At 46.7% G+C, this 13,761-nt stretch overlaps 1 long non-coding RNA gene across 1 annotated transcript; it reads right to left on the bottom strand.

The window, feature by feature from the left end:
* Positions 1 to 557: 557 nt before the first annotated feature.
* LOC132653058 (uncharacterized) lies at positions 558 to 11,210 on the bottom strand. Its single transcript, XR_009590710.1, has 4 exons — positions 11,016 to 11,210; positions 9,065 to 9,362; positions 5,310 to 8,288; positions 558 to 773 (listed from the first exon to the last, which is right to left on the bottom strand). It is a non-coding gene; the product is annotated as an uncharacterized LOC132653058 (long non-coding RNA).
* Between the last annotated feature and the right edge of the window lie 2,551 nt (positions 11,211 to 13,761).

The following is a 13,761-nucleotide window of genomic DNA, read 5'->3' as shown; positions in this document are numbered from 1 at the left end:
CAAGTTATGACTATTCAGATTTGTGAGCTATCACCCATGCTGGGGCAGGATTTGAGAAATGCAACCACCTTTGAGTCACGTATGCCTCTCTAAGTAACCCATCACCTACACTACTTTCAGTAACCCAAATAAAAGCTCATTGGTTCATCAGTTTGGATGTTGGTGGCATCCTTACTCTTTTGTAAGGGGGGGAAAGAGTTTATTTCGACTTACAATCCCAGGTTTCCTCATGATTGGGGAAACTCAAGGCAGGAACTGAAGAAGCAACCATGGATGCCATTGCTTACTAGTGTCTCTTGCTCACTGCCTGCCTCATGCTCGGCTGGTTTATCTACAGCCTACTGCTGCCCTTATTGGACTAGGTCCTCCCACATCAATCATGGCACCCTTACTTTGATCTGCTATTAATTTCCCGTCTCAGGTGAGTAGAGTTTTAGTCACATTTCCCCAGAAATAGTGCCACAAAACAAGTTGACAATCAAAATTAACCATGACAGAGATGTGCAGTGGATGCCAAGATGTCTATTCTTGTGTGTGTACAAACTCCATATATTAAATATATTTTATATATTTTTATTTAAAATGTTTTTCATGTACTATATTTTGATCACATTCTTTCCATTACCCCAGCTCCTCCCTCCCAGATATTTCTCACATCCCTACCCCTTCAACTTTGTCTTTCTTTCTTTCTTTCTTTCTTTCTTTCTTTCTTTCTTTCTTTCTTTCTTTCTTTCTTCTTTCTTCCTTCCTTTCTTTCTTTCTTCAAAAAAAAACTGGAAAAGAAAAACAGAAATTGAGAAATAAAAGCCAAAACAGACAAACCTAAAAAAGAGAAAATCAATAAAACAAAAAATGCCCAAACAGAACAAAACAGGAGGAAAATAACATAGGGAACACGGTGTTCATCTGTGGAGGCCAACTATCCCCAGGCATGGGGCCTGTCCTGGAATGTGGTTGGTATACCTAGTGATACTCCATTGGAGAAAACTGATTTTTTACCTTCCCAGAGGGTATTAATTACCAATAGCTTTATTGCTAGGAATGAAACTTGTGTCCACTTCTCAGCATTGGTATTTTTGTCTGGTTTGAACCTGTTCAGGTCATGTGCATGCCGTCACAGTCTCTGTGAGTTCATGTATGCTTCAGTTCTGCTGTTCCCGGAAGATGTTGTTTTCTTGGAGTTATCCACCACCTCTGGCTCTTATAATATTTCTGTCCTCTCTTCTGCCTAGGTCCCTGACCCTTGATGCGATGGTTTGATAAATATATTTCATTTAGGGCTGAGTATCTGAAAGTCTCTCACCCTTGGTGTGTTGCACAGCTGTGGATCTCTCTGCTAGTTACTCTGCTATAAGAAGATGCTTCTTTGATGAGTGATGACTGATGCTCTGATCTATGGGTAGAACACTTAGGAGTCATTTTGTTGCTGTGTTCATATAGGAGAACAATAGAAGGTTTTTTCTTAGGTCCATGGCCTATCTACAATCAGATTTTTGGCCACTTTATCAGTGTCATGTATGGATTTTACCTCATGGAGTTGGCCTTAAATCTAATCTTAAAAAATGGTTGATTACTCCCAAAACATATGTGACACCATTGTTCCAGTGTATTTTGCAGGTAGGGCTCTTCTTGTAGGTTTCAGGATTTACAGCTTGGTGAAATTTATGGATATCTTTATCTCTCTGTAGTGTGCAAGGTACCTTCCAGCACCACGAATAGTAGTCAGTAGGTGTGAAGCTTCTAGTTGGGCACCAGCTTGATTTCTCCATGTTCAGTGACAATGATTGTGTCTTACAGTGAGGCTCAGAGAGTAATCAGTAGCCTTGGTAACAGCCTGCAACATTTAGGGGACTCTATAGTCAATGACTCAGGAAGATGTAACTTATTTCTGGCCCTGGAGGTTTCATTTGGTGGAATAAGATGTCTAGTTTGCGCACTGAATACCCCATTATATGGTGACTCCATTTAAATTCCTTTCATTTATGTACATATTTCAGGATAGCAAGTTTCCACATGGCTTTTCTAAAGGCCTTTAGTGTTAGTTGTCCTTCCCCATATTTTCTCATTTACCCTGATCTCCCATCTCACTCCCCATTTAGTCCTCTTATTCTAGTCTCCCCTTTATGTTTTTATAAAATGCATCTATTCCCCCTCCCTTGGAAGATTACCTTCTACCCTCTGGTGTCTTACTAGCTATCTAACCTCTGTGGTTAGGATTAAGACACATTTATAAAAAAAGCTTGAAAGCTAACAGCCACATATGAGGGACTATATATATATATATATATATTAGGTTTGGGTTAAGGAGGTTATTCTTGTACCTGTAAGACATGATTATGCAGCTAATCTATCTTCTCCCAGATCATCTACTTTGCATCTTGCCTCTGCTCTCCTTCCTCCTCCCCTTGCCCCCTTCTACCTCATACTTTTAGAACTGGAAGAATAGACCACACATGTCTGAGTAAGTCAAGTTCAGAGGTATAGTTTTATACAGAGATGGTGTCTGCATTTCATGCTGGTATATTGGCAGACTACAATTTAGCTTCCTTGGTAAGCATTTAGAAGAACACTTAGGCTGGGACCAGATTTTGAAATGGCAAAGTCCACCTGCAAGTTGGAACTTAGGGTACTGTCCTGGAGAATACAGATGGCCCTGTACACTCCCAGTACAGTAGTGAAAGCCCTGTGCTTAACATGACTGTGAATGGTAGAGACAGTGAGCGTCTTGCAGTGGTGCTGATAGCACAGGCCCTTGGGTCCGTACTTGAAAGTCTTTGTAGCACCTATATTAGTCTCCTAGAAGATATGCCTGAACACCCAGTCCCTACTGTGAGTAGGGCTTTATCTGGAGCATCCATTGACTGCAGACCTGAAGAGAACTAAGGGGGAGTTCCTATACTCATGCCCCTGAACTGTAGCACTCTCTCCAGGGACTCCTTGGGTCCTATTCTAGACTCAAGCATTCTTCAATTATGGAGAATGCCAAGATATGTCCAAATTATGGCTGCTTGAAAGTGGTTGAATAGCAACATGAAGTAATCCATAGGGCTTTAGAAGCATGGAAGGGCTTCAGAGAATGTTTTCCAGTGTGATTTCTAGGCATGTTTAACATGAGGGCTAAAAATCTAACCAGGAAGCTCAGTGACTAAGACAGATGACAGTATAATAAATCTGACCAGAGCAGGATGCTGGGCCAGGGCCTGCTGACTGACCTCACACTGTCTTCCTAACCAGGTCAAACCTTGAAATGTCCTTGGTTACCCCCTTGTGCTCAGAGGTATCCTAAACTGGTTGTATTTGTTGCTGTTTGAGATGCCATCTTAGAGTTCCTATTGCTATGATGAAATGCCACTACGAAAAGCAAGTTTGGGAGGAAAGGGTTTATTGGGCTTATACTTCCACATTGTAGTCCACCATTGAAAGAAGTCAGGGCACAAACTCAAAAAGGGCGGGAACCTAGAGTCAGGAACTGATGCAGAGGCCACAGAGGTTTGCTGCTGACTGGCCTGCTCCTCCTAGCTTGCTCAGTCTTTCTTAGAGAACCTAGAGGCGATCTTACCCACCATGGGCTGGGCCCTCCACCATCCAACACTAATAGAGAAAATGCCATGCAGGCTTGCCTACAGCTTGATCTTATGGAGACATTTTCTTAATTGATGTTTCCTCCTCTCAAATGATATTAGCTTGTGTCAAGTTGACATAAAACTAACCAGCACAGATGCTGCCCACAGATGTCTACATCTCACGTTCTATATTTTTCTATAAGTGATTTTTGGATAGGTACATTGAGGTTAAGACAAAAGAGTAACTCATCAAAATATCTTTGGCACAGCCAGGGACACTAACGTAGGTTCCTACATGTTAGCCTGGTTTCTCCCAGCTGCCCCGAAGAACTCCATCTTCCTTCCTGATGATTGAATTCCAACAGCTCTGTTTTTGAGAATAATTTTGTTGTCCTCATTATGCATTTCAATATTCTAAGCCACCTTCCATCTGCTTTGGAGGCAGGCAGAGGAAGCATTATGAACACATATATGCAATCATTATACTCCCTTTGGTCATTCAACTCTGGCATCTGTTCCCTTGAGCAAGGAAATAAAGAAAGATGGATCTAAGCATGAGTATCAACAAGATCATAGTCAGTGTGAGGTTGGAGGCAGTGCTGGGAGGCTCTGGCCCACCTTTGGAGAAAGATAAGCTGTCATGTCCTCCTGTGCCTGGTAGGTATTCTGGTTGACTGCAGGCCAGTGGTAGTTGAGTACCAACCTTGCCTTTTAGCATAACTGTAACTTATCAGCTGTGATCTTTGTTAAGTTTGGAATTTCTCTGTGCCCCAGTTTCCTCACTGGCAATGTATGATAATAAAAGCAGCTTTTTAAAAATTTTTTATTTTCTGAGGCTTGGACCTTGGAGCCCTGGCTTGGATTGTTGCAGACAGAGACCTCTCCTAGAAAACAAGAGGATACGTAGGAACTCAATTCTTCACTCTGCCTTGGGACCTTGGGCAGGCCTGTATATCCTGAGACACCGTTCTGATACATCTGTGTGAGTGCCAGTTTTGGTAAATGTTTAACAGGCATAGTAGCTCTTTGCTTGACACACTGAAAGAATTCAGGGAGTGTCAGTTTCCCTCCACAGTAAGACAAGCAGGCTACCCTGGGCATCATAATAAAATCATCTTTTAAGGTGGGAAAGAATATTAGAGGTGATGGGAGCAGCTGAGAAGGCCAGGCTAGAACAGAAAAATTCCATTTTTATCCACTCACCCATTTTCGGGTTACGATCTACGTCTGTTCCCTGCCTGGTATCCTGGAGTAGGTAAGCATGTCTTTATAATTCCTGCCCACAGTAGCTCCCACGCCAGGGGAAACAGGGTGGATGTACAAAGGGTTACCTGGTATGTGGAGACACCAGAGGTTGGGGGTTGAAGTATAGCCCAGTAAGGTAAGAATGCCACATTGATTGAAAGGCATCCCTAGAGCACACATGGGCAAACAGAAGCAGGAGACCATGAGGTTTTGGTAAGATGTGTCCTGACTTCTTCCCTTGGCCACCCCATTCAGTGAGCTCAGCACTCTTCCTGGAGGAATCCCCCTTCCTGGAGCAAAAGCCAGAAGTGCAGTAAAGTAGCAACTGACTGAAATGGAGATCAAACCTTTTCGCCACACTGGTGAATAGTATGTGCAAACTCAAACTCTCAGCGGGACCTTGGGGATTCAGAGAGACCAGCAGGAAGCCTGAGTAGGGCTAGCAGAGGTTTCACAAAGGCTTCTGGGAACAGGGGATGCTAGGAAAGGAGAAAGCCTTACCGAGAAAGCTGAGGTTGCTCATCCACATCACATGGCAGATGCAAAGCTGGGAGCTTCTTCATATTATGTCTCACTAAAGAGACAGGCCTCTTTTCAGGCACAAGGCTGACATGTTTTGTTTTCCCCAGATGGGGATAATCAGCCTGTTTGGGAGCAGGGCTGACAGCTCCAGCAGCATGCGGGGTCTGAGGGCGGGAGGCCCCAGGCTGCAGGCAGCTTCCAGCTCTCTGGGGAGCTCAGGCTGCCTGTGTGACAATCTCCAGCAGGTGGGGATTTCTGTTTGCACCACAGAGAGGGCTGTGGAGTAATTTAGCTCAGTTACATAAACCCTAAGGATCAGCCCAGATCCTCTTCCCATTTAATTTATGCCTAAGTGTCAGATTGAAGAAGAGCAGGAAGCCAGCTTTCTCTAGCTCCACTGGAAAGGCTTATCAGCAGCCTTGCCTCGGGATGAGCTGGGCATTTCCAGATCTTGTGTAGAAAGTTTGAGTTTGGCTGTCCTCTCCACCTCTTTGGGAAGGTTCTCATACTTCCCTGTCCCTTACCAAGGTTCCCTCACCTCTATCTTAGGTTCCTGCCACTTAAGGGGACTCCTAGGCAAGTCTGTTCAGAGCCTGGGCCAGGGCTCTGGCTTGCTGATCAGCATTTCTGAACCCTGGGCTAGGAGGAGATTTGTATCTTTCCTGAAGATAGGGCTGAGCCACTGTGACTAGCACTTTCAGCCATAGTCACCTTGAGGATAATGGGTTCCTTCCATGTAGATTGCCAGAGGTCTCAAAAGACCCAACATCTTCAGACTGAAATGGGCTCTTTTTTATTTTAGTCTCACCTTGCCACCCCCAAACCTGATCCCATCTTCAATTACAGGAGGTCAGGGCTAGGTCAGCCTTTCTGAAGGGCTTCATCCTTGGCCCCATTAACATATCTTCCCAGTTCTAAGGCAAAGCCAGCTCAAGGTTTGCTGGGCATAGTCCTTGACTTTCTTCATCTACCTTGTCTCAGCACTCCTTTTCTGGGTCCCAGCCAGCATGCAGCTTCCATCTCTGTATTTGATCATTGGCTCCATGCACATCTGGGCTTGGAGACTCACTCAGTCTCCAGCTGTCCCATTCTAGCTATTCCTGGGAGCAAGTTTAATAGGGAACTTTAATAAAGTCTGGAGTCTTATCAGGGGAAAACCTGCATGTAAGTACACAGGCCTGTGTGTTCCTCTGTCTATGTACCTGGTTGTCAGAGCTCAGGGTGAGACAGAGCCCTGGCTCTGGTTCTCAGCTCCTCAACACCCATCCCCAATGAGTTGGTTATCCAAGCTCCGCACCTCAGTCCTCTCATGGACCTAGCAATTGCATCCCTCTGAGACTCTATCAGTATGTACACAAGGTTGTGGTTCCCAAGAAAAGCACCTCTGGGACCCTGGGCCATCTGGCCTTCTGTAGCTTTGTGGAACAGCTTTCCTCCTCTGTGGTCTCCCTGGCAACGCTGAGCCACCTGCCAAGCCTGCTGCCGGGGCCTGGTGCCCGAGCTGATCTTTAGTGCCACACAGAGATGGCTGATGGCAGAGCCAGGGTGAGGCTTAGCCTTCCCAGCTGTCGCAGGGAGCAAATCAGACAAAGGCTGAGTTGGTGGGGGTGGGGCGTTAGGGCCAGGGGTCCTGGGAAAGTAGCTTTGAGGCCCTAGCTGTACCTCTTCCCCCTCATTTTCCTGGTACTGCCCTCACACTGACCCTTGCTTTCCAAAACGCTCTCTATGGGGTTTCACAACCTGGACCTTTTTTCCTATCTACCAAAGAAAGGGGCAAATTTTCTACCCCTCAACTTTTATGACTGAAGGCAAGAGTGGAGCTTAGGTATGTATCATAGTCCTATGGAATAAACAGCCTTTAAGCATCTAGTGGCCTCTGAACAGCTGCCCAAACTGCCCTTCAGGTCTTTGTAGGATGCAGGTCTAATGAGCATTTATTAACAAATATCTCCAAGATCCTTAGCCGCCAAACCCAGAAACCACTGTGACCCTTGCTCCACACTGCTAGAAAGCATTCTTTCCCAGGGTTAGGTTTGCCCTTCAACTTTCTCCTCAAGACCATCAGGTTCTGGTGGCTGAGCATCTATCTTGGCTTCAGACCACAGACACTCCATTAAGGACACCGTTGTTTCCATGTTTTGACAGAGTGGGATGTTAGAGCAGCCCCTTGGGGAGAGGAGTCCAAAGGAAGGGTGTGTGTCCAGGAGAGCCTCGAGGGGGCTGCTGCTTCTGTCTGAGGACAACTGGGAAGATCAAGGACAAGGAAGAAGGTGCCATTATACCTCAGCAGACTCCAGGGTCCAGGGCAATGATCCAGGTGCCTCCATCTAGGCTGGGTCCCGTGGTTTCCTAGCTAGGCGTTGGGTAGCAAGGAAAATGGCTAATTATAGAAGGGCTCCCTTGGGACTAGGTAACTATCATCAAACAGCAAGATCCATGAGGGCAGGTTGTCCTCAGCCCCCGCAGCTCCTTTATGTAAAGGAAAAAGATGCTCTTCTTTCCTAGACTTGGCTCTATGGTGAGCGGACTTCATTCACTTACACTTCCACAGGCTATAATTGAGCCTGAATTGCATCCATTGCAGTCTGACAAGCAGAAATTGAAGAACAGCAACTCCTTGACCAAATACTAGAAAATCCAGGGGCGATGCTGGCCAGTCTCATGGGGAGGCTTTGTTGACATTGAGCCTGAGACCCAGAGGCCAGAAGGAGGGTTTCAGTTCCTTCAACAAACACTAATTGACATCACCTGCCTTTGCAAAGGATGCGCTTGAATCAAGACAGACAAGGTCCCTGCAGTCTTGGTGTTTGCGCTGTCTAGAAAAGAGACTAGAATAGTACCATGGGAGGTGGGCACAAGAGACCTATTCCTCAGGATGCATTGAGTTAGTGCAAGGCAGTGGTAGACCTGGCATGAAGTGACACATCTGGCAAGACACTTAGAGCTTTAAGATGCAACCTGCATAAAAAGATGGATAAACAAAGTAAAGGTCAAAGAAAGAAGTACACCAAGTTGAGAAAAACAGGCAGAAAGAATGAACTTGTCATGTCCCATATTAATTGAGGGGGCTGTAAGATTGTAGCTGGTTGCTGAGGAGACTGGCCATGGTGATGCCCTCTGCAAGCCAAGGCCAGATGTGATGACACTGTCAGTCATAGAGAAGGACTGGGACTTTAACTTTAGCTTGGTGGGAAGCCATGGCAGCAAGCCATGGTTGAGCAAGTCTGCTGTGGAGGAAGCATGAAGCAAGAAGACTGCACCCCTGCTTACCAGTGCCTTCACCACTCCGTACACATACTTGAACATTCTACACTGGCTCATTCAAAGAGAGATGTGGGGGGAACGTAAAATAAATGCTGGATTCCAGACTTGGCACATGAGAAAGGAAGCAAAATAGCTCATTCATATTTTATGTTGATAGAATTTTGAAATAACATTTTTTACTTTAGTGGGCTAAATAAAATATACCATTAAACTAATTCCCCGTGTTTCTTTTAAATACATCTACTAGGTTCTTTGAAATTACATATATGGTTTCATAGTGGCTCCCGTATGTTTCTATGGGGCGGTGGTGAGTAGCCAGATACAGTCTTGATTAACACGTTCCTACCTATAAGCACCAGCCTGTTTCACGTGTACCGCTTGAGTTTTCACATCTGCATAAAGACATATATCATTCCTATCTTTGATTTATACATGAGGAAGCCGTGTCCCGGAGAGGCTAATTAACTCACCCAAAGCTGCACAGGCAGCAGGCTCATAGCTGGCTGCAGAGTCAGGGTGCTGAATCACTTCCTCTGGGGATGAGGCCTGGCCATGGTGGCAGTGGTGGGGAGGGGGAGGGTGAGTCAGAACCTGCAGGGGCTCAGCAGGCATCCTCGGGGAAGCAGCAGACATGGGGGACTCTTCTGGAAAGTCAAGGAATCCAAAAGGTACAGAGGACGTAGGTGTGCGCAGCAACAAAGGGTGCTGCCATTCACGGAGCTGGAGCTTGCAGGCTGAAAATGGAGGCTCAGGAGATCTGTGTGCGTCCTGTCAAGAAGGTGGATGGATTTGCAGTGAGGCACGTAGGCATGTAGGATTTGCAGCTAGGCATTGTGGGCAGAGAGCCTTGGAGGGCAACAGGACCACCTAGAGATTGGAGATGTTGAGTGAAGGGCCTCAGAGAGGAGCCTGGAGCACAGCAGGAAGGAAAGGCAAGAGGCTAGGAGAGGAGCTCAGAGGCAAGGACAGAGCATCAAGGGGGGATTGCTTGGGGGTGGGGTGGGAGTGGTGGTGGGCATAGTTCATTTCCAGGCTCATTGGAAGCCTAAGGCAGGGCATCTGGGAAACAGGACTTCCTCAAGCTAAGCCCCCTACAGGCATGAAGCTCATCCTTGATCCCCAAGAGCTACGTAGCCCTTGTTCCTAAGAAGGGCTATGCCAAGTAGCCCCAGGTAAGTAAAAGGAGAACCCTTCAGTATAGACAGTAACCTAAGAAACTCATTCATTTGGTAGTCAGGAAGTCCTTCCTCACATCTGACTATAATATTTATTCAAAGTTCTTACCTGTAGTTCAGCTGAACACATACTTTCTTTGGAACAGTGCTTATATATAAATACAAATTTCTGGTTTAACAGAGTACTTATGGCTGCCTGGTTCCTGGTGCAGCTGCGTCAGGCCCCATCTGTCATCCTCTCCTACTTGGCCCATTCCTGTCTGTCTGGGCCAGACACTGGGCTCTCCTATCTCCCCAGCTTTCCAGGTTCCCTCTGTCCCCATTGCTAATCTCTTCATCAGTGGCTTCTCTTCAACAGCACTGCCTGCAGAAGCAAGTGCTTTGTCAATGGAAAAGCCCTTTGGGGGCAAACACAGGAAATTAAAGAGTATGCACAGTAAGAAAATCCATTCTTTTCCACGGATTTCTGTAATCTGATTGCCAGGCGTCTGCTGAGTGCTCGGGATCTACTGGCCCCTGCTTATGCCCAAGGAGACTGGCCAGGGGGTGCTAACAGGAGAGCCTCTGTTGAGATTTTACCATGCTTTGTATGCCCTGCTGGGCCTGAAAGACCAATGAATTGCTGCCAAGATGTGTTTGGTAAAGAGGGCCTTCGGGTCATTCTCTAACACCAGGGTGGGTTTGCTGATGGCCAGCTGAGAAGGGGTGATGTGCCTGAGGAGATGTATGACTCTGAGTGTGATGTGCTAAGGGAAGAGCTTTCCTCAGAGACAAGATGGAACCAACCACTCTGTATTTTAGTTCCTAAGGTTACTGCTGCTTTGCAGGACTCTGATTCTGTCTACAAAATGAGGGGTATTGAATGGGTTTGGTTGAATATCCCTTCATATGCCACTCACTCAATAGTCTTGGCCTTGCAGCTGTATGCTAAGATGTATAGGGACAGCGGTGAATCGTGTCCAGAGCCCTGAATATAAAGGTAGAACCCACTTCCCTCCTCCCTCCCAGGCCCATATGCTACTTGGAAAAAAGGCTCAGATAGCAACTTATGACCACTGCATTGGAAGAGCCTCTGCCCATCAAGGGGAGCAGTTGTGTGAGTGCCAAGACTTCCTGCAGGGCAGGGAAACATTATGGCCAAGCTGGACATGCCAAAGTGGGAACATGGCTGCCACACTGGCAGATGACCCAACAAGGGAGGTGATAGAGTACAAGGCGACACAGTAGCCTTAGGTTGACACCTTACCTGAAGGAGGAAAGGCAGAGTTAGGTGGCTGATATAGAGACTCCTTCAAGTTACTTGAGTTGTGTCAATATGTCCTGGTGGGGGCTGAGTGACAGGCAGCCCTGGGAGGAGTCTTCAACTCAAGACTCTTAGTAGTGATCACACAGCAGGAATTGGGGAATAATCTTCAATGGGGCTATGTTGGCTGACCTCTACCCTGGGGAACGATAACAGTAGAAAATGAGAAAGAAAAACCACTATGCATCAGATGACAAGGCTCTGTGAGGCTAGTTTCACTGGCAACCTTTTGTCTTGCTTTATAGATGGGAATCAAAAAAATCGCACAGTTTGTTGTAAGGAGCAAAAGTGATAGCCAGCCTAAATACTTGTGAGATTGCAGCATAGGCTGGTGTTACAGACCGGCCAGCAGCTGCAGTGACAGGACCCACAGACTGGTCCTGGGCAAGGGGCTTCTTCCCACGGAGGCCCGTGGAGCACACTCCCTGGTAGCCTATGCCTAGGTCGGCAGCAATGCCTAGAGAAGTTCCTGAGAAGCTAAAGGACAGCGTGGGAGGGAAGTAGGGAAAGGAAAGAGGGTGGTGTCACCCCAGAGCGCTTTATTGCTGAGAGGACAATGTATGTCCTATCTGTTTTCCCTGCCAAGGACAATGTCCTGTTTTCCCTGCCATGTTGCCTATGGCCATTGCCATGGGCTAACTGGGCAGTGACTAAATGTCATTGCTCTTTCTCACCATCAGGCAGAAAGAAGTTTGGGAGGCACTGTAGGGGGGCAGGTTTTGAGTTCAAGTCTTCTCACTCAGTACTTCCTCCCTGAGCCATCTGTCTTCTCTCAGGGTTTCAGTTATCATCCACCCAATTAGTCCTGATCTTGGCCACCTGTGAGAATCGAATGGGAAGCTTTAAGAAAACCCCAAAATGGTGGCTCTCAGGTTGGCCAGGCATTGGTTAGACATTCCCTCAATCTCTGCTCTGTCTTTATCCCTACACTTCTTGTAGGCAGGGTAAATTGTGGGTTGAAATTTTTGTGGGTGAGTTAGTGTTCCCCTTTTTCCACTAGGAGCCCTGTCTAGTTAGAGGGTGTCTGTCTATTCAGTCTCCTTGACCACTTCTACCAGGAGTCTCAGCTAGAGTCACCCAGCAACAGATTGAAACAGATGCTGAGACTTACAGCCAAACCTTGGGCTAAGTGTAGGGAAACTTGTGTAGGGAGAAAAGTAAGGGGAAGGATAGAAGGACCTGGAGGTGACAGGAGCCTCACAAGAAGACCAACAGAGTGAACTAACCAGGTTCTAGAGGAGCTTGCAAACACTGAAGTACCAACTAAGGACCATGCATGTATTGGACATAAACCCCCTACACAGATGTAGCCAATGGGCAGCTCAGGCTTCATGTGGGTTACCTAGTAAGGCGAGTAGGGGCTGCCTCTGACATGGACTCTGCTGCCTTCTTTTTGATCAACTTCCCCTGGTGGGGCTGTGTTGCCCACTTCCCACTGCTCTGAGGATAAGGCCCCTGAGGACATATACAGTCCTGATGTGACTTCATGAGCTGAGGGGGTTTGGTAGGGGGGCTCCCTTTTTCTGAGGAATAGAGGAAGGAGGATGGGGCAAGAGTGAAGGAGGGAGGGTAGGACTGGGAGGAGAGGAAGGGGCTACGATTGGGGTATAAAATGAATAAATACATACATTATTAAAAAAAGAAAACCTCAATGCCAGATTCTGCCTCAAATCCCTTCCATCAGGATCTGTACATTCTGTCTGGTTACCAGCATTCTTAAATACTCTGTGCTGTTAGGATAGAGAGCCCCTGATTTGTCTCCAACCCTTTATTACTCTTCTAACTTCATTCTCTTCCCTGAGCTTCCCACATGCTCCATTGCTGTCTTTTCCTGGGCTTCCTTTGGCATGCCTCAAACCCATCTGGCCCAAGTTCAGTTCCTGATTCACGTGAAGCCTGTCTCTCCCTCCAGGCTCCTGCTCAGTGAATGTGTCCACCAGGTAGGCAATAGTGCAGACTGATGGCAGCCATATAACCTGCCAGCCTTGACCTCCATATACCTCATGGCTAGTCCATCATTCTTGAGATTTGCTTCCTCGGTAGTAACAGCGAGCAGCAGTGTCAGATGAAAGAGAAGCGGGCTTCTTCCTTGCATACTAATCCAAGCAGGCAATTCACACATAAGCCAGCTCCTTCTCATAAAGAGGCAGCTTTCTGTTTTTCACAAGGTTACTCTGGTTTGTACTATTGCACTTCTGTTCCAGTCCGTGAGAAGGAGAAAGCAAGTGGTGAGTCCATGATTCCCCCTTTGACAGAATATACTGGATGTTGCTTATATCCTAATGCCCTGAATTTAATCACATGCTCATACAGCTGGCTGCTGACCCCTGTTGGCTGTGCTCCTCAGATGGTCTCTTGTTTCTCCATCTCTCTCTCCTTCCTACAAGTTCAGACTCAATCTGGGCGCTGCATGCTGCAGCCAGCCTCCTAGCTCCATTCTCTGGGCCCTCCAGCCTTTTTTTTTTTTTTTTTTTTGCATCTCAGATAATACTTTCAAGATGTAGGTGAGAACTGGACCTCTCTTTAGCCACTTCCCTCTGCTCTGAGGATAAGGCCCCTGGATATGTGATCTGGCCCTGTGGCTCAAATTCAGTCCATCCTTTTGGGTGAATATCTCTAGCCACATGGTACAGTGGGTCCCATACATGTTATCCCTTTACTCTGTAGCCTGTGTTTTTGTTTTCTTCAC

This window comes from Meriones unguiculatus, chromosome 3 (genome assembly GCF_030254825.1).
Source record: "Meriones unguiculatus strain TT.TT164.6M chromosome 3, Bangor_MerUng_6.1, whole genome shotgun sequence".
Lineage (NCBI taxonomy): Eukaryota > Metazoa > Chordata > Mammalia > Rodentia > Muridae > Meriones > Meriones unguiculatus.
Note: the sequence above shows the minus strand (reverse complement) of the source record. Positions and strands in the feature narration are given on the sequence as shown.